General features: G+C 41.7%; 1 protein-coding gene and 1 pseudogene across 3 annotated transcripts in view; one reads left to right on the forward strand and one right to left on the reverse strand.

Moving 5' to 3' along the window:
- LOC139436899 (fibronectin type III domain-containing protein 5 pseudogene) overlaps nucleotides 1-18,345 on the reverse strand; it is a 37,556-nt pseudogene extending 19,211 nt beyond the window's left edge.
- CFDP1 (craniofacial development protein 1) overlaps nucleotides 1-20,360 on the forward strand; it is a 165,954-nt gene that overhangs the window by 92,998 nt on the left and 52,596 nt on the right. The window lies entirely within an intron of this gene.

Here is a 20,360-nt window from a genome sequence, read left to right on the forward strand (position 1 = left end):
AGGGGAGTCCCAAAGGAGAAGAAAAAGAGAAAGGGGCAGAAGGAATATTCAAAGAAATAATGACAGGGAACTTCCCAGACTTAGCAAAAGACATGAACATGCACATCCAAGGAGCCCAGAGAACACCAAACAGGATAAACATGAAGAAAAATATATTCCATCATATACTGATCATACTGTTGCAGTAAAGGACAAGGAGAGAATTCTGAAAGCAGCCCATTACATCCAAGTGAGTGCCAATTATATTCAGCCTCAATTTCTCATCAGAAACCATGGAGGCAAGAAGACAGTGGGTTGAAATACTTAAAGTGCTGAATAAAAACAACTGCCAGCCAGGAATTTTATATCTGGCAAAACTCTCAAAAATGAGGGAGAGGTTAAGATATTCTCAGGTAAACAAAAGCTGAGGGAAGTCAATTAAACTCTCCAGTCAAAAGGAAGAGACAGGCAGAATGGATAGAAAAACATGACCCAAATACATATGCTGTCTGCAAATAACTGACCCTAAATTCAAAGATCCACCTAGGCTGAAAGGGAAAGGATGGAAAAACTATACACCATGCAAGTAGTAACCAAAAGAGAGCGGAGGTAGCTATACTAAAATCAGGTCTTAACTAAAAAAAAGTTATGAGGAACAAAGATGGTCATTGTATATTGATAAAGAGGACGATTCAACAAAAAGATATAACAATTATAAATAAATATGGACTTAACAGAGCCCTCAAAATATATGAAGCAAATACTGACACATTTGGAGGGAGACTATTAGGAGACTTTAATACACCACTTTCAATAATGGATAGAACGTCTAGTCAGAAGAGCAATAAGGAAATACAAGACTTGAACGATACTCTAAACCAACCAGATCTTATAGACATGTGTAGCACACTTCACCCAATAAAACAAGAATACACATGCTTCTCAAGTGCACGTGTATCATCCTCTAGGATAGACTGTATGTTAGTTGACAAAACGAAATCTCAATAAATGAGAAAATACAGAAATCGTACAATGTATATTCTCTGACCACAACAGAATGAAGCTAGAAATCAGTAACAGATGGAGAAATGGAAAACTCACAAATATGTGGAAATTAAACAACATCCTCTCTTGAGTCAGAGGTTACTAATGGTCCTGAATATGTCTCTGATATAAGGTGAACATTTAGGGTGAGTGCTAGGTGGAGATGGTGATGCTCACCTTACAGGCCATGACTATAGTGTCAGGAAAGACTGGTTTGATAAAGGCTTAGGTTTTTGGTGGCTTTGGGGTTTTTGTTTGTTTTGTTTGGTCTTGATTTTTGCTTTTTAAGATTCTTTTGGGAGAAAAAAAAATCAGGGACTTAACTAAAAATTCAACACATGATCCATTTCACAGCATATCAGCCCCTGCAGCGCTTTTATTTTGGAACCAGTGCTGTAAATTATTCCTTGTGAACAAGAATCTGGCTTTTTTTCCCCCTACTGGGGAAACATGGTTGCATGAACATTATCCTAAATCAACATTTCTCAACTCTTTGTTCTCAGGACTACTTTATACTCTTAGAAGTGATGGGTTTATATCCATCTATAGTTACACAGTAAGAAATTAAACCTGAGAAGAATTTAAAATATTTAATTCATTTTCAGATAATAGTAATAAGCCCTTTACATATTAACATAAGTAATACAAAGAAGTATTTCCAAAACCAAAGAAAAATGGACAAGAAGAGTAGTATTGTTAGTTGTAGATCTCTTTAATGGCTGACTGAACAGCAGAGAGTCAGATTCTCATAGCTGCTTTTCCACTCAGTCTGTTTCAGTGTTTTGGTTGAATTATCTGAAGGAAATCCAGCCTCATCCAGATGAGCATTTGGAAAAAGAAGATGTATTTTAATAGTCTTTTCAGGTAATTGTGATGTCCTTCTATGATACTACACCAAAATTTGGATGGTAGTAGTTTCTTAAAGTTAGGTGCAATATGAAATCTGAAAGCATTGTAGTGGTTTGATATGGTTATGAATTCTAAAAATAGATATTGTATTATGTTTGTAATCTGGTCTATCAGTGGGCGTGACTGAGTTATGATTAGGGCTTTGATTGGGCCACATCATTAGGGCATCGAGTCCCCACCCCTTGGTGGGTGGGGACTCACAGATAAAAGGCATAGTAAGAGACAGAGTTGGAGCTTTTGATGCAAGGTATTTCTGATGGTGGAGTTTGATGCTGAAGGCTTAAACTGGAGCCCCAGGAAGTCAACATGCAGAGGAAAGAGAAGCAAGCCCCAGGAAGAGAAGACTTGAGCCAGGAGAACGCAGAGGAGTAGAGAGGGCTCCTTAGACAGGACACAAACCCCAGGGAGAGAGACAGAGCTGTTTGCCTGATAGTCTACAGCTGCCTTGTGGAGAGAGGCAAAGTCTAGAGAACCTCTTAGTCTACAGCTGACCTTGTGGAGAAAACAGAGGTGCTGAGCCCGGAAGAACCCAGGAAGCCTGAACCCTGGCAGACTTCAGCAGCCATCTTGCCCCAACACATGAAAATAGACATTGGTGAGGGAAGTAACTTATGCTTATGACCTGAAATCTGTAAGCTCCTACCCCAAATAAATACTCTTTATAAAAACCAACAGATTTCTGGTATATTGTATCAGCACCCCTTTGACTGACTAATACACATCAATAAACTTCCTTTGTTTTATTACATTAAAATCCTTTGGTCTCCAAAAAAAATTGCTTCTGGCAGAGAACAGATGTAGCTCAGTGGTTGAGTGCCCACTTCGCATATACAAGATTCTGGGTTCAATCCCTGGTACCTTCTAAAAAAAATCCTTTGGTCTCTCTCAACTTTGAATGATTTTTTTTTAACCCATTCCTTATTTGTAATACCATGCTTTAGTCATTTGGAAAATATGAGTTCACTGAATTATGCAGGTCTAATGTTGACCAATCTCATTAGACAATATTAAAATGTCACTGTCAATCTTATCAGAAAAGTCTTTAAATACTGGGGAGTGGTCCACTTGACAGTGCCATGGAAACAACTTTTTCAAAGCTCTAAAGATCAAATTTTATCATTGACAGTGACTACTGGCAGTTGTTCTTTTTGAAGTAACTGACATTATTCATTTTTGAGAAAATGTCTGCTAAATACCCAATATAAATAACCCTAGTTTGTTCTTTCAAGTAAAAATGATGTTCCATGGGGAAAAAAGCAGATAATTTACCTTGCAACTCAGTTCTACAAGTGATTTTCTTGGAGACAACAATCCCACTTTGGTATTCGGTAGAAGTACTTAGGATTATTTCCCATTTCATAAAATAGAATGTTAAAAGGTATTCTTTTTTTTTTTTTTTTTAAGATTTATTTATTTATTTCTCTCCCCTTCCCCCCCAACCCCGGTTATCTGTTCTCTGTGTCTGTTTGCTGCGTCTTCTTTGTCCACTTCTGTTGTTGTCAGCAGCACGGGAATCTTTGTTTCTTTTGGTTGCGTCATCTTGTTGTGTCATTTCTCTGTGTGGGTGGCGCCATTCCTGGGCAGGCTGCACTTTCTTTCGCGCTGGGCGGCTCTCCTTACGGGGCGCACTCCTTGCGCATGGAGCTCCCCTACGCGGGGGACACCCCTGTCTGGTAGGGCACTCCTTGCGCGCATCAGCACTATGCATGGACCAGCTGCACACGGGTCAAGGAGGCCTAGGGTTTGAACCGCGGACCTCCCATGTGGTAGGCGGACGCCCTAACCACTGGGCCAAGTACGCCGCCCAAAAGGTATTCTTACAAATCAAGATTTAATTATCTTATTTAACAAAATTATATCTGTTTCATTATAAATATTTTATATAATTATATTTCTTTATGCTAGTTATATATGTATATACACACATTGGGATGGATAAACAAAACATATGTCCATGCTGTAGTATATTATTTGGCACCATAAAAGTGATTGAGGTACTGATTCGTGCTGGAAAAAAGGGGGAGATGAATCTTGAAAACATTATGCTAAGTAAAAAAGCTAGACACAAAAGGTCATATAGTGTGTGATTCCATTGATACGAAATCTCCAGAAGCAGCAAATCTATGGAAACAGGCAGATTAATGGTTGTCAGGAACTGCAGAAAGGGGAATGGAGAGTGACTACTACTGGGAATGAGATTCTTTTTGGGGTGATGAAAATGTTCTGGATTTAGGTCATAGCAGTGGTTGTACAATCTTGTGATATACTGTAAATAATCATTGAAATGCGTACTTTAAAAGAGGGAATTTTAAGATCTATGGATTGTATCTCAATTTAAAAAAAAAAGTTTGCAGTGAAGAAAAAAGTTAAGGTAAACCAGAAGAAAAAACAACTTGTAGTCTACTCCAGTTTTCTAGTACTTCATGCCCCGTGAGCATTTCTTTTCTATTCACATGTCCCACTTGAAAAGATGGTGACCACCAAAGCAGAGCCTGGGAAGTTCTAGGCTTTGAATTTAAATGAATTTGTTTTAACTTTTTTATTTTAAAATATTTTTATTTTTAAAGCTTTATTTATCCTCCCCTCCCCCCCACTCACCCATTGTCTACTCACTGTGTCCATTCTCTGTGCATTCTTCTGTGTGTGCTTGTCTTCTCTTTAGGTGGCACTGGGAACCAATCCTAGGATTGATGACTCTTTTTGTTGTGTCTTCTTGCTGTGCCAGCTCTCCACTTCGGCCAGCTTGCCATTTGGGCCAGCACTCCTGCATGGGCCAGCACTCCATTCAGGCCAGCTCTCCACTCAGGCCAGCTTGCCACACGGCTGGCTTACCTTCACCAGGGCCCCAGGAATCAAACCCTGGACCTCGCATATGGTAGACAGGAGCCCCATCGCTTGAGCCATATCCGCTTTCCCCTGGAATATTTTTAGATTTCCAGAGGAGTTATAAAGATAATACAAGGAGTTCTTATAAACCCTTGCTTAGCCTCCTCTAATATCACCATTTTGCACAACCCTAGAACATTTATCAAGACTAAGAAATTAACATTTATACATTATTAACTAAACACAGACTTTATTGACATTTTGCCAGTTTTTCTGCTTGATGTCCTTTTTATTTTCTAGGATCCCACATTACAGTTAGTTCTCATGTTTCCTTAGTCTCCTCCAATTTGTGCCAATTTTTCAATTTTTTTTTGTTTTTCAAGACTTGGATACTTTTGTAGAGTGCTGGTCAGGTATTTTGTAGAGTGTCCCTCAATTTGGATTTGACTTAGTTTTTTTCATGTTTGGGAAGAGTACCAAAGCAGTGGCATACCCTTCTCATCACAGATGATATCATATGTTGATACATATGGTGATATTAAGGTTGATCATTTGGTTAAGGTGGAATCTGCCAGGTTTCTCCACTCTAAAGTTACTATTTTAAATTGATCTTTTTTTCCTTTTGTTTTTCCCATTTTTTAAGGTCACTTTGGATTGGTGTTCTCTTGATATTATTAAAGGAACCTTGGCACTTGTTACTGAACTTGAGTCCCCAGAATGCATTGTAGCACCAATTGCATGCTGTCATATGGGAAGAATGGATTAGATATCTGCATTTTCCTGAGGAAACCTAAGTTACTTTGGAGGTTTGGGGGTGCCCTGTTTACTAATTGGATTCCCAAGTCTTTGTTATGCAGGAAAACATTACTTCAGAGGAGAGTAGAGCAGGATTATTTCCAGAGTTTGGAGGATATAGCTCTCTCTTTTTATAGGGAAGTGTTGGCTTTTTTTAGCAGAATTTTTTTAAGCTGTCTTGGAAAATCAAAGTATGCCCAGTCTAGAATACCTAAAATCTTAGTAATTTATTATTTCTTCCTTTATCCTATCTGCTCATCTGGTACTATGTGCAATAGGGAGTTTAACCTCCAAGAGCATTGGCAAATGGACATTTCTGGTCCTTGCTGTACTTCATTTACTCTTCCTTGGCAACTTTTATGTCAGAATCCAGGACATAATCTCACTACCTTTCTGTTATTCTCTGTCCACTCACTGTGTGTTCTTCTGTGCCCAGTTGGATTCTTGTCAGTGGCACCAGGAATCTGTGTCTCTTTCTGTTGTGTCATCTTGCTGTGTCAGCTCTCCGTGTGTGCGATGCCACTCCTGGGCAGGCTGCACTTTTTTTGTGCAGGGCGGATCTCCTTACGAGGTGCACTCCTTGTGCATGGGGCTCCCCTATGCAGGGGACATCCCTGAGTGGCATGGCACTCCTTAGTGCATCAGCACTGTGCTTGGGCCAGCTCACCACATGGGTCAGGAGGCCCTGGATTTGAACCCTGGACTTCCCATGTGGTAGGCAAATGGTCTATCAGTTGAGCCAAATCCGCTTCCCCCTTTAAAATTCTTTTAACCTCCATTTTTTAAAAATTGAGGCAAAGTTTACCTAGCATAAAACTAACCATTTTTTTTCAAATTTATTGATTTAAATTTTTTGTTTATCCCCCTTCTCCTGCAGATGTTTTTCTCTTCTGTCTGTTCATTGTTTGCTCAGCTTCTCTAGGAGGCACCAGAAACCAAACCTGGGACCTCCCACATGGGAGGCAAGTGTCCAACGGCCTGAGCCACATCTGCCCCCCCCCCCACAGGCTGTGACATTGGCTGGCTTGTGGCATCAGCTTCTTTAGGTTTCTGCTTGCTGTGATGGGTGCAGCATCTAGCTCTTCACAATGGGTACGGGCTTTTGCTCATCTTCTTTAGGAGGCCCTGGGACCCAAACCCAGGACCTCCCATATGGTAGGCGGATGCCCAACTGGTTGAGCCACATCTGTTTCCCAAAATCATTTAAAAATGTTCAATGTATTGGCCTTTACTACATGAGCAATCTTGGGCAACCCTCACATTGATTCCTTTTTTTTTTTAATTTGTGTCTAGCAATTAAATAAATTGTATAGGCCCCTGTGTTAGTCACTAAAGGGTTGCCGATACAGAATACCAGAAATTTGTTGGTTTTTATAAAGGGTATTTGTTTGGGGTAGGAGTTTACAGACACCAGGCCATAAAGCGTAAGTACTGCCCTCACCAAAGTCTATTTGGAGCAAGATGGCTGCCGACGTCTGCGAGGGTTCAGGCTTCCTGGTTTCCTACATTCCTGGGGCTTCCTTTTCTCTGGATTCAAGGTTCCTTTCTTCCTGGGGCTGGCTTCTCTTTACTCTGTGTGCTGACCTCCTGGGGTTCCAGCTTAAGTCTTCAGCATCAAACTCCAACATCAAAACTCCAACATCAGAAAACCCTCAACTCTGTTCTTTCTTTGCCATGCCTTTTATCTGTGAGTCCCCACCCACCAAAGGGTGGAGACTCAACACCCTAATCATAACTCATTTGTGCCCAGGTTACAGATCAGATTACAAACATAATCCAGTATCTATTTTTGGAATTCATCACCATATCAAACGGCTACAGCCCCCAAAGCCTTCTGTAAGTTGACAGACAAACTACTCATTGGCTTCAAAATTTGTACACTGCTGCTGGCGGTTGGGTAATTTTATTGACAGCCAAATAATCAGACCATTGTGTTTTATTTTATTTTATTTTTTAAGATTTATTTATTTATTTCTCTACCCTTCCCCCCTGCCCCCGTTGTCTGTTCTGTGTCTGTCTGCTGCATCATCTTCTTTGTCCACTTCTGTTGTCAGTGGCACGGGAATCTGTGTTTCTTTTTGTTGTATCATCTTGTGTCAGCTCTCTGTGTGGGCGGCACCATTCCTGGGCAGGCAGCACTTTCTTTTGCTCTGGACGGCTCTCCTTATGGGTGCACTCCTTCCGCGTGGGGCTCCCCTACGCGCGGACAGCCCTGCGTGGCACGGCACTCCTTGCACGCATTAGCACTGCGCATGGGCCAGCTCCACACAGGTCAAGGAGGCCCGGGGTTTGAACCACGGACCTCCCATGTGGTAGACGGACGTCTTAACCACTGGGCCAAGTCCCCTCCCCGACCATTGTGTTTTAAATAACTATAGTGTATTAATAGCCCATTGTCTTACTATAATTGCTTGAAATAAGAGCTCTAAAATTATTCTCACTGCCTTAATTTGGGGCTAATGGGACTACTACTGTTTTTGCTAGAGATTCCGGAAATATCTTTATAATTAAACAAGTGCCATAAAAAATTCCACATAAAATGTTACATGCCTAATCCCTTGCCTAATCTACTCACTTTTGAAATCATCCGTAGTATATCATTTACTTTTCCTGGCCTCCTTAGGAAATCAGCCTTGCATAAGCTGATTGGGCATTATTTTGTAGTAGTATGGCAGAAAGAGACTAGAGTTAGTCAGTATTAGAATATTGGTCCTTTTTATTTCGTCAGGCCACCTTTGAGAATTCTATTCCAGATAACTAGGGTAGTTCCAGAACTTACTATTAGGTTGGTGCAAAAGTAATTGCGGTTTTGCATTGTTGAAAAAAGTGCCTTTTATATGACAACCAGCGATGACCAGCTCAGTGGTTGGACTGAGAAGAAGCTCCAAAGCACTTCCCAAGGCCAAACTTGCACCAAAAAAAAGTCGTGGTTACTGGTGGTCTGCCTCCCATTACAGCTTTCTGAATCCCAGCGAAACCATTACATCTGAGAAGTATGCTAAGCAAATCAGTGAGATGCACCTAAAACGGCAATGCCTGCAGCTGGCATTGATCAACAGAAAGGGCCCAATTCTTCTCCATGACAGTGTCTGACTGCACATCACAAACCAGTGCTTCAAAAGTTGAAAAATTGGGCTACGATGTTTTGCCTCATCCACTATATTCACCTGACGTCTCGCCAACTGACTACCGTTCCTTCAAGCATTTCAACATCTTTCTGCAGGGAAAACATTTCCACAACCAGCAGGATGCAGAAAATGCTTTCCAAGAGTTCCTTGAATCCCGAAGCATGGATTTTTATGCTACAGAAGTACATAAACTTATTTTTTGTTAGCCAAAATGTGTTGATTGTAATGGTTCTTACTTTGATTAATAAAGATTTAGGGAAGCAGATGTGGCTCAACTGATAGAGTGTCCGCCTACCATGCAGGAGGTCCAGGGTTCAAACCCAGGGCCTCCTGACCATGTGGTGAGCTGGCCCATGCGTGGTGCTGCCATGCACAAGGAGTGCTGGGCCATGCAGGGTGTCCCCCACATAAGGGAGCCCCATGCGCAAGGAGTGCGCCCTGCATTGAGCTGCCCGGCGCGAAAAAAGCGACGCAGCCTGCCCAGGAGTGGCACCGCACATACAGAGAGCTGACGCAGCAAGATGACGCAATCAAAAAGAGACGCAGATTCCTGGTGCCGCTGAGAATACAAGAGGACACAGAAGAACACACAACAATGGGGGGGGGGGAATAAGTAAAATCTTAAAAAAAAAAAGATGTGTATTATCTATGACTGCTATCATACTACAATAGCACTAATTTCTACAATAGCAGAAATTAGTAGTTATGAGAGAGAATGTATCATCTGCATAGCTTAAATATTAACTATCTGGCCCTTTACAGAAAAGTTTGCCAACTCCTGGATTATATAATAGTATTGTTACTGAGGTTAATATCCTGATTTTGATAATTGTACTGTAGTGATGTAAGAGAAGGTCCTTATTTTTCAGATATAAAGGAAATACACAATACACATTGAAGTATTTAGAAGGAAATGGGTATCATATCTGCCACTTATTGTGTGTGCATGTGTGTGTGAGTGAGAGAGGGGCAAAGAGAGAAAAAATACTTTTATATTTGGAAAATTTGGTGAAAAGTGGTATATGAGAATGCTTGGCTCTAATTTTGCAACTTTTCTGTAACTCTGAAATAATTGCAAAATAAGAAGTTAAAAGATTGAAAAAAAAAAAAAAAGATGTGTTTGAGCCTAGTTATAATAATTTAAAGTTCACGATCCAAAACTATAATTCCTTTTGCACCAACCTAATAGATTCTGTTTGGAAAGTTTTTAAATAATTGAGCTAGTTGTGAAGTCCTGAACTCCTTCCCAGGCATCCGTGATGTTCTTTGGGGTCTTGTGCTCCCCTCAAAACTGAGGATTGCCCCAACTGGTTTGCCCTGTTCGTATATTTTCTCTAAAATGCCTTTCCACCTTGGATCAGTTCCTATAGCATTTGTCCTTCATCTGCATGACTTGAAGCGGCACTTTTTTTTCTGCTAGAGAAAAATGGGTCAGCACGTTAGTGTGAGCCTTGGACGACCGCTCAGAAGTGGAATTTTCAACAAAGGAGCTGCTATTAAATAAGAGAGTAGAGCATGTGCATGCAGAGAAAGCTGGCTATGTAGTGCTGCCAGCATTTTGTTCTCTAATCAGCTAAAATGTGATGAGGTTTTTGCTGATTGGCATTTAGAAATGTTTCGTGTCATGCAGGATAGTCTTCAAATTTAGTCCAGGAACTTTCTCCGATTTTCTTAAGAACCATGTCTTAGTCTCTCTTCCCCCAAAACAACCAGACGTTGGTACACATGGGGTGTGTTGACTCATGGTTAGGACCTTCCATCTCGTTGCTTTCTTCAACAGCTCAGAGTGCTTTATCAGGAAGACCGCGGTCATCCTTGCCGCAGATCTCTCCTTGGACAGACTGAGTGCCTTTCACCCAGTGCAGTGTCTCAACCACCACACCCCTGGCATTTTGGGCTGGATAATTCTTGGTTGTGGAGAACTGTCCTATGCATTACAGGATGTTTAGCAGCAACACTGGCCTCCACCCACTAGTTACCAGTGCCTCCTCTCCTACCCCCAGTTTTGACCAAAAACGTCTTCAGACATTGACAAATGTTCCCTGGGCGGAGATCACCCAAGGTTGCAGAACCTGTGTCCTAAGATTTCTCCTTAAGGCAAGATGAGGTTTCCTATCTCTTACCTCAGCTCCCTAACCTCAAAATGTACTTTCTTCTTTTTTCTCCCAAGTAAGAGCCAAAGAAAGGATGCCAGCGCTGCTTATGTGAGTGGGTAGCGGGGGGTGGTCAGAACTGCAACTTGGATTTGGTTTGGGATGGAAGTGATGAGGAAGCAGTGACCTCCTTACTATCTGCCCTTCTGGTTCCTGTTAAACGAATTTTTAGATTCTGTTAATATTTCAGCTGGTAAAGAAAACAATCTTCTGCCAAAGCTATTGTGAAGCAGAGACATAGCTGAGTTTTGTACACGTGGATTCCTGTTCTGACTTTTTCTTCCTGGAGAATGGGGAAAAAATACCAATGAAAATTAGAAGAGCTAAAAAGAATTTGTGGCTGTAGTAACACTTTTTAAAAGCAGAAAATCCCAGGATTTTCCCAACAATAATAACTAGAAAATACCACTGTTCTATACATCTTATGGTTATAAAAAAAACAAAAACAAATACTCAGATATAACAATATTATAAAGCCAGTAGCATAGCAGATTCGACGATTGGTCCTGGCAGTGAATTTTGTGGCAATGTGCTGTTAATTGGAAACTTCCTAGGTATGACCTGAGATATTCAGGTACATAAGGTACATATTTGAACTATTTAACTTGAGATGTGTGTACTCTGCAGATACTGGGAATTAATAAAATGCCACTGGCATTTTAAAAGTGAAAGACTCAAGGGACCTGCTTCTTTCGCAGAGAAATGACACTCAGAGAGGCGAAGGACCAGAGCAGAGCGGGAAATGTAGGTCTTTTGAGTCCCCAGAGCAGTTATTTTCCATTTCTCCATACCACACCCTTACCTGGCTGTCCGAGATACCAAAAAAAAAACACACGAAAAGGGTGTCTTAGAAATGGTGGCAAAGTCCAGTGGTAGAAAAGGGACCACAACAGCTTGGCCTCCTCCAGAAACACTTTGGCTGCCTTTCCTTTCACTGGCCTGTCAGCGTTTTGCTTCAGGGCTGGGAGGAGTATGTGGAAAATCCAGCCTTTTTTCCTTCTGTGTCCTGCTGAAACCTGCTATTTACAGTCAGGCTAAAAGAAGCCTTCCTAGGGCTTATTTGCCAAAGCAATACAAATACACAGCAGCTCTACTTAGAATTCACCCACTGAGAGGTTTTACTGTACAGTCTCTGCTAATCCAGGCAGTCGCTTATTTTGGAGGGGAATGACCAGCTTGATAGCGTGATGTTTGCTCAATCTTTCATAGTTCCCTCCACAAGGTAGATGTCAGGCCCAAAAGAGAGCCCTTCAGAGCTTTATAGTATAACCATTGGGTTTCCATAAGGTTATTAATGCCCTGAATCCCACTTAGGACCGTGACCAGTAGGTCACAGTGGCGAACAGCAGCCATCAAGGAGAATTGTAGTTGATGGTATGTGATGCAGGTGGATGGGTGGGCAATTACTGCCGAATTTGCCTAATTTAAAGCCATTAGCATTTACATAAAAATTCATTTAAAAACTGCTGTGTTGTCAGTAAAACCCAATGAGGTACACATAGCATCATTAGAACATAATTAACGGAGACCTAAAAAGCATTAGAAGTGCTCTGGGAGTAGAAACCCCATGCTTGCCCAGTGTGCTTTTGGGCCAAATGTAACACCAGCCTGAGAAGAGAATAGTCATCATGAAAATATTTTCTCTCTTCCAAAGTCAGGAAACAGACTCACAATGGAGTCTGCTTCGCCACTCTGAATTTTTAGATGTGCAGGAAACAACCGGCCACTCTTAATTTTTAGATGTGCAGGAAACAACCAGCCATTACCAACTGAGGTTTTCCTGCTGATAAATGAACCCTGAGGCCACAGTGACCTGTCTTGTTAATGAATTAATGAAGATTCTGGTCCTTGCATTGACTCTATCCATAAAAGCTTTCAGTAGAGCTGAAACAACATTCCTCTAATTTATGAGTTAACTCTTTGTTATTTAATCAATGAGAAACATTCATGAGAAATTAATCTGTCTGGCAAAGAAGTGAGAGTAAACCAGGAAGCTTCTGATTTTTTATTTGAACATTTGCTTCACTTATAGAAAAATTTCATTCAAAAACACATTTTCCTCTCATCAACTTTGATAAAACTGGTCTTGCTTTTGCTGTTTCTTTTTACCCTAAAGCAGTGACATTTTATTGAAGGATTTCCCCACCCATTCCTCTGACAGAAGCTGCCTAGAATAGAGCAATATTAAGTGGTTTGAATTTTAAGTAAACATTTCAGTGTAGGGAAGAGAGAAAAGAAATTTTTATAGCTGGAAGTAAACGTTATTAACCAAGCACCTTATTGAAGGAGACAGATCCTCCCTTTAGCTCACTAGAGAAAGAACAGTCTCCTTTAAATCAGGTTACCTTTGAGTAACCAGAAATTATTTATTTCTTCTCCTCTTTTATTTTCCTTCTAAAGACTAATTGTTGGTGATGTTCGTGATTTGAACGGGATCCCAAGTTTGCTATAGCTAGCTCTGTTACAGGGTCATGTCTCAGCTTTGCAGTTATAGAAATGTAATTTTATCAGTCAGTTCGACTGATCATTGATTTGTGACAGTCATAATACTGGTGTTACATTTGTTTTAGAAAACCAGTGTGCTTGTTTGTCAACTTATAATTACTATTATGGTAAACAGAGGTGTTTGTCCTAATGGGACATCCCAAAATGAGTACGTGGAAAATCATAAAAAGTAATAAGATGCTTTGTTTGAACAAAGAAAGGAGAACAGATTGGTCATCTTAGGACACTTCCCTGTGCAATGTGGAGACCTTAAGGAATCTTTTTCTTCCATTCTAAGGCATGTCTTTAGTACTTTATTAGTGGTTAATCCGTAGATCACTGTTACCTGGTCATTGCTAAATGGCCACTGCTAAGGTGGCTCAAAGTGGTAAACTGAACGCTTGCTTCCACACATGTACCCCAAGCCCCTAAATACATTAGAAAGGTGTGTGCCTTTAACAGTGCTGGTAAAGGAAGAGTGTCCAGGTTAATCTAGAATTTTGAGGAATTTCTGAAGGACAGAAAGCAGATGGAATCAGATTAAAAGTAGAAATCAGAGTCCTAAAGTTCTGTATCTCCAATCTCTCCCTGTGATCATTAGAGACTGGCTGTGGTGAAGAAATAGCATTTACACACAGGGGATCTACAACATCAGATAAGCACATAACAAAGAGTCGCCAAACATTAGAGGAAAACCAGCATCATGAAAGAGGAGCACCAAACTCAAGAAATTGAAAAGCTGACACTGGAGGAGCCAAGTAACTGGAACATAAGGGAGGAAACTTTAAGAGAAGTGTATTTATATTCTGAGAGGGATAAAAAGAAAATATTGCAGCCATGAAACACGAACAGGCTATTATGGGAGAGAATGCATTTTATTTCCTTGATCTGGGAAAAAAAACATGATTGTAGGAATCAAATGTTGCTCAAGCAATTGGGCTCCCATCTACCAAATAGGATGTCTAGGGTTCAATGCCCAGGGCCTCCTGGTGAAAGGCAAGCTGGCCCACACAGAGTACTGCCCTGCACACCCCACGTAGGAGTGCTGGCCTACGCTGAGAGCTGGCACAGCAAGATGAAGCAACGAAAAGAGACACGGAGGAGAGAGAGTAAGAGACGCAGCAGATCAAGGAGCTGAGGTGGCGCAAAAGAATGATCACATCTCTCCCACTCCAGAAGGTCCCAGGATCAGTTCCCAGAGCCGCCTAATGAGAATACAAGCAGACACAGAAGAACACACAGTGAATAGAAACAGAGAGAGACAACAGGGGCGGGGAGGGGGAAGGGAATAAATAAATCTTTAGAAAAAAAAGAAGATCATTTAAACAGAACCCCATTAAAGAGACTGAAGAGCAGAATAAACATAAGGGAGTTCCTGAGCAGGAGGAGAGAGCAAAGAATTTTTCTAGAACATAAAATATAAAAATTGAAAGTGTGACAGAAATTGTAATGTCTGTCTAATATGAGTTCCAGAAGGAGAGGATAGAAAAAATGGAGTGGGGGTACAAATACCCAAGGAAATAAATGAAAGAAAATTTCCCAGAAAAGCAAGAATCTTTAGAATGAAAGGGCCCACTGAGAGCCCTATGAGAATTTATGAATTCAAGAAAACTTGCATTTTATATATATAATGGAAGTTTCTAAGCACTAAAGATAAAGAAAATTCCTAAAAATTTCCAGGGAGAAAAAATAGTCCAACCTGTAAAGGAACAAGAATTGGATTGCCAGTAGAGTCTTCTTGGCAGCACTGGATGCAAAAAGATGATGAATCCGTCTATTCATAGTTCTGAGGGAAAATAACTGAAAAACTAAAAGTTCTTACCCAGGGATGCCTCAGGTATTAATTGACATTTTTCAGATACGTAAGAACTCAGTTTCTCACTCAGGATCCCTGTTTTATAGAATTACCATGTCGGGTTTTGTCCAGAAAGCTGAAAAGAACACAAGAAGCATTGATAAATGGAAAAACAACAATAAAATGTATTAGGTCAAGAACAACTGGAACTTAGGCAGTTGCTTGCCCGACAGCAAGGCCACCTGTAGCTGCAGACGGAAGCAGTCACCAGGGGTCCCCGACCACAGAGCCCTCTCACGTCTGTTGCAGTTGTCCCCCATAGTCCAGACCTCCCCGACTGTGCCCATGCTGCTCTGAACATTCCTGAACTGACCCTTCTCTCAGCCCTCTCCAGCCTCCTATACCAGCACACTTGGAACTGTGTCATCTTCCTTCAGTTCTGCTGCCTCCATGAATGATGCCCTTACCTTCTTGCCTTGGCTGAAACGGGGCTCATGGAGCCCCTGAACACACCACTTGCCCTGCAGCCATCTCAAGCTGAGGCTCTCTTTTCTCCCACACTTCACATTTCTTCAGGTCTGGAGGTGGAATAAATGGCTTCCTAGTGCCCCATCACTGCTTCCAAAGTCTCTCCTTCTTCCTGGATTTGCCATTGAAGTTAGTGGAAGTACTAAAGTATCCACACCAGGAGAAGAGGAGATGAGCAGAGAGGGAAACCTTTGAAGTAAAGGTTGTGGAGAAGATGCTTTCCTTGGTTATGAGAGAATGCTCACATGAATCGGTGGTTGTGTTGGGCTAAAGAAAAAGATAATTGGCTCTGATGAAGTAAAGAAAGTTTGGATCATTTGTGGATATTAACATCATATAGAATCATGACCTGAAAGAGAAGGCAAGCAAATATTTCCCGAGCACGGCGGTCACCAGTCACTGAAGAGGGAGTGATTAGAGAAGTCAGTGGATGGTCCCGATAAGGAGGGACAGAGGGCTGTGAAGTCTGTGACCTGTGCTCCAAAGTCAACCAGTGTTTGCCTAAGAAAGGGGAGAGATTGGAAGCAGCGGCTTCACCGCCCTCCAGCCCCTGTGCACCGCATCCTGCCTGCCTTCTGGTGGGAAGACCTGCCTCCAGCCCTGGCGGCGCCCACTGGGCCCCTGTGTGCCGGGAGCCCTCCCCTCCTGCCGGACCGTTCCCATCAGCAGTTTTTCTGTCACCCATGTTAGGACATCCATTTTAACTATGACACAAAATCCTTAGCAGCCTTAGAAGAAAGAGAACACTGGTACCTTCAAAAAAATAAAATAGAATAAAAAATAAAACCTTCTGCTTGGCAAAGGCCACCATAAACAAAGACAAAGTATGAAAAACCTATTTGCAACTCAAAATCAAAATGCAAATTTCCCTAATAAGAGCTCCTACTAATGAATAAGAAAGATATCAATAGCCCAATTTTTAAAAGGGCAAAGGAACAGACAGGAAATACAAGAACCGGAACGGAAATACAGATGGCTCTTAGACATTAGAAAAGATGCTAAATGTTGCTAATAAAAAGAGAAACACGAATTTAAATGATGAGAGATGCCATTTCCCCCCAGACAGGCAAAAATCCAGATTGTAAACCACCAAATGTCCACTATTAGGGAGGTGCTTGATAAATTATAGTTCTTCCATACAGCTTTAAATGAAGAATGAGCAGGACAGGTGTAACTCAGTGATTGAGTGTCCTGCTTCACACGTACGAGGTCCCAGCTCCTTAAAAAATAAGTGAATAAATAAAAAGGAAGCTGTACTTTATGTACTGGTAGGGAATAATCTCTGAAAACATAGATAAGTGAAAAAAGCAAGCAAGGTGCAGACTAGCATTCCAGGCATACCACCATCTATGTGAAGAAATATGCTTGTGTACGCAGGAAATCACTCTGGGGGTAAGAAACAGGGCCTGCTCGCGCACATGTCAAATCAAAGGCTTTCCTGTGCTTTGACCACTCTGAGAGTTCAGGATCGCTAGCTGTTCTTGCTACTTCCCTCAGGCTTTCCTATTGCTCAGTACTTCTCGCCACCAAGTTCTCAACGCACTGGTGTCCTCAGGGAGGCCTCTTTAGCCCCTTGCTTCCTCAGCCCCCGCCCCACCGCTCACCCCTACCATGGTACCTTCTATCCTACCTTCCCTCCACTCACCAGGACGTGGCGTCTTCTCACTGGCGTGTACCTCTGGTCTAAGCTCCTTGGCGACAGAGATTGTCTGTCTTGTTCTCTGCTCTATTCCCAGTTCCCCCAAACAGCGTCTGGCACTGGATCATTTTTGTTAGACTTGGCCCCCCCAAAAAACCATGTGGAGATTTGTCACAAAACGCTTGTAGATCATTTGCATTTAATATCAGAAATACAGACTTAAGAAATTAGGTTCTGCCTAGAATGCTAGGAAATCAGCTACTGGATTAGGAAAGTAGTCTATGAACTGTCAGTTTTTATAAATGCAGAGAAATCTCTGTAAGGACACAGTTGAAACTGGTAGCAGTGGTTACCTCAGCAGTGGCTGAGGGACTGATAGGAGATTCTTTTTTTTTTTTTTAGGTTCTTTTTCACTGCATTCCTTTTTGGTCATTTTGAATTTTGACCATGTACACAAACCAAATAAAGTTGTAGGTTTTTTCCGTAAGGGCAAAGAGGCACGGATAAGACATCTAGCAGTTCTATACCTCCTGTTCAAATAGGGAAAACGTTTTTTGTTTTAAGTCAAGGGACCCGAAGGCACTTGAGGCCTAGCCAGAGGCCCCCGTTAAATAGGGACCCCAATCAGGTGAGTCCATGGACCGGAGGCCCCCGTTAAATAGGGACCCCAATCAGGTGAGTCCATGGACCGTAGCCCCTGGGGAGACTAATTTTAGGGGCACCGGAACCACTTCTCAGCCTCTGCAGGCCCTTATTCATCAGTTGACCTGCTGAGCAGGCATTTTCCTTTGTCTCCAGACTGTTCGTTTTGGCAGGATTTAGGCTGTGGTGGGAGTGCTCTACCTTTTGTTTCTTTCTTAGCCTTGTTTTGACAGATAGTGAAAGGTGGGCCAGTGCCCGCCTGATGTCGCCTCCTGTGAGCTGCCCTGCCCGCCCCAGCCGCCACCCACGGCCGCGCTTCCCGCAGCCCCAGGCCAGGCCGCCCGGCAGCCTGTTCTCCCAGGGCTTGCGTCCCAGTCCCAGGCCTGTGCAGATGTTCTCTGCAGCACTGCTGCCTGGCAGCATTGCCCGGACAGCTGGGGTTGCTGCTACAATTTTATCCTCTTTCCCGTTCCTTTTCACCTGTTTTTGTTGTTTTAAAGGGTTTTGTTTGGATTAAGTAATTACAGGAGAAAAAAGCAAACCTTTCCACAGCTGCGAGTGGGTAGAGAGCTGCAAGGAGGAGGACAGTTGGGCATCATGATGGGGGAGGGGTGGTGACTGGCCTTTCCAGATGATCATGAGGGAACTAAGATTTCAGTAGCTCAGGTCCAGAGGGTCTTGCAGAGAATGAATGATTAATGAAGCTCACAGCCTCTCAGAGTTAAATTGGTCTCTGTGTCTCAGTTACTGAGGTAGAAAATGTGAAGAAGTGATTTATCGAGGGTGGGGGTAGCACCCACACAGCAAATGAATCTGGAGTGCAGCCCAGAAGTCTTGACATTGTAACACATTGCTCTAACAATCATAACTTCCTTCCTTATTTCTTAACTTGTGGAGAGCACGCAAGGAGAAATTGGCTGTATAAGTAACCATAATGTGGTATGAGAGGCTTTAAAGACTTCCTCTCTTTTTACTTCCCTACTCCTATTAAAAGGGAAAAAAAAGGCAACTTTCTGGTTTGATGACAATCTCAGTGGCATCTCATGACTTCCCTTCCTAATTCTCATTTGGCAGAGGCAAGTCCCTTTTTTGTCCTTTCCATGGTTTACTTTGGCTCTGTGGCACTGCCTCCAGAGGTGCAGCCAGCAAAGATTTTTTACTTTAAAACTTAACTTGCTAACATATGGAATTTGCTTCTAATAGCAAATAGTTTAAAGAAGAACTAACTGCTGATTAACTTTTCTTTAAATCTCTAATGCTACTACTTGTTTTCCTGTTACATTGACCCTACAATCATATAGATAACCCTGGTTTAGAGAGAGAAAGATTCTGGTAGTTTTGGTCCCCTACAGTTCCTATTTGTTTTTCCATCTTCCCATTTAGCACCTGCTCCTGCTTATGCCAAGAAGCAATCCTGCTTTGAAAGTGGTAGAATCATCCCATCTGTCAGTTTTCCCTGTACAGGACTAGAAGGTGATAGGTTTGGGCCTCTGCTCCATAATGGTCCTTTGTTTTTGTCAGGATGAATCTAATCAATGCCTTCTAGATTCTGTACATTTCCCAGGTACATCATCTTCTCCACATACCTGTTTTTCATAAATTAGTTTTTAGCTCTAATCTCACAATATCACTTTTGTTGAATTCCTTTTCTTTTGGGGAAAATAAAAAAGCCTACTGGCTTTTATTATAGAAATGGCCATGTTGATTTAGATTTAGGTCTACAGAATAATTGAGTTCATGGTGCATTAAGTTCCATCTACCCATTTTAGGCATATAATTTACCCTATTATTAACATCTTGGATTAGTGTGGTACATTTGTTACACTGACTATCATCTGTAGCTTAAGGTTTACTCTCTTTGTGTTGTATGTTTCTATAGGTTTTGAAAATGCACCATGACATGTACCCACCATTACAGTTTCATGCTCTGTGTGTCACCCATTCATCCCTTTCCTCCCTACCTCCCCTTCCCCAAACCCATGGCAACCCTCGATCTTTTTACCCTCTCTATAGTTTTTGCCTTTTCTAAACTGTCATGTAGTTGGAATCATACAGTCTGTAATCTTTTCCTACTAGCTCCTTCTACTTAGCAATATGCATTTGTTATTTCATTTCTTTTTCTGACCGAATAATAGTCCATTGTATGGAAGTACCAGTGGACTTTAAGTTTTCAACCCAGTTGGCTAAATACTGAAGAATAGCCTTGTAAGAAACTGCCATCCCATCTTCCAAAATGGTTGTGCCCTTTTGCATTCTTACCAGGAATGAGTGAGAGCTGGTTCCTCGCATTTGGTGTTGGTGTCTTAGATTTCAGCCATTCCGATAGGTGTGTAATGATATCTTTGTTGTTTTAATTTACAGTTCCCTAGGGACATATGATATTGAGCATCTTAAATGCTTCATTGCTATCTGTATATATCTTCTTTGGTGAGGTATAT

Source organism: Dasypus novemcinctus, chromosome 18, assembly GCF_030445035.2.
Source record: "Dasypus novemcinctus isolate mDasNov1 chromosome 18, mDasNov1.1.hap2, whole genome shotgun sequence".
NCBI lineage: Eukaryota > Metazoa > Chordata > Mammalia > Cingulata > Dasypodidae > Dasypus > Dasypus novemcinctus.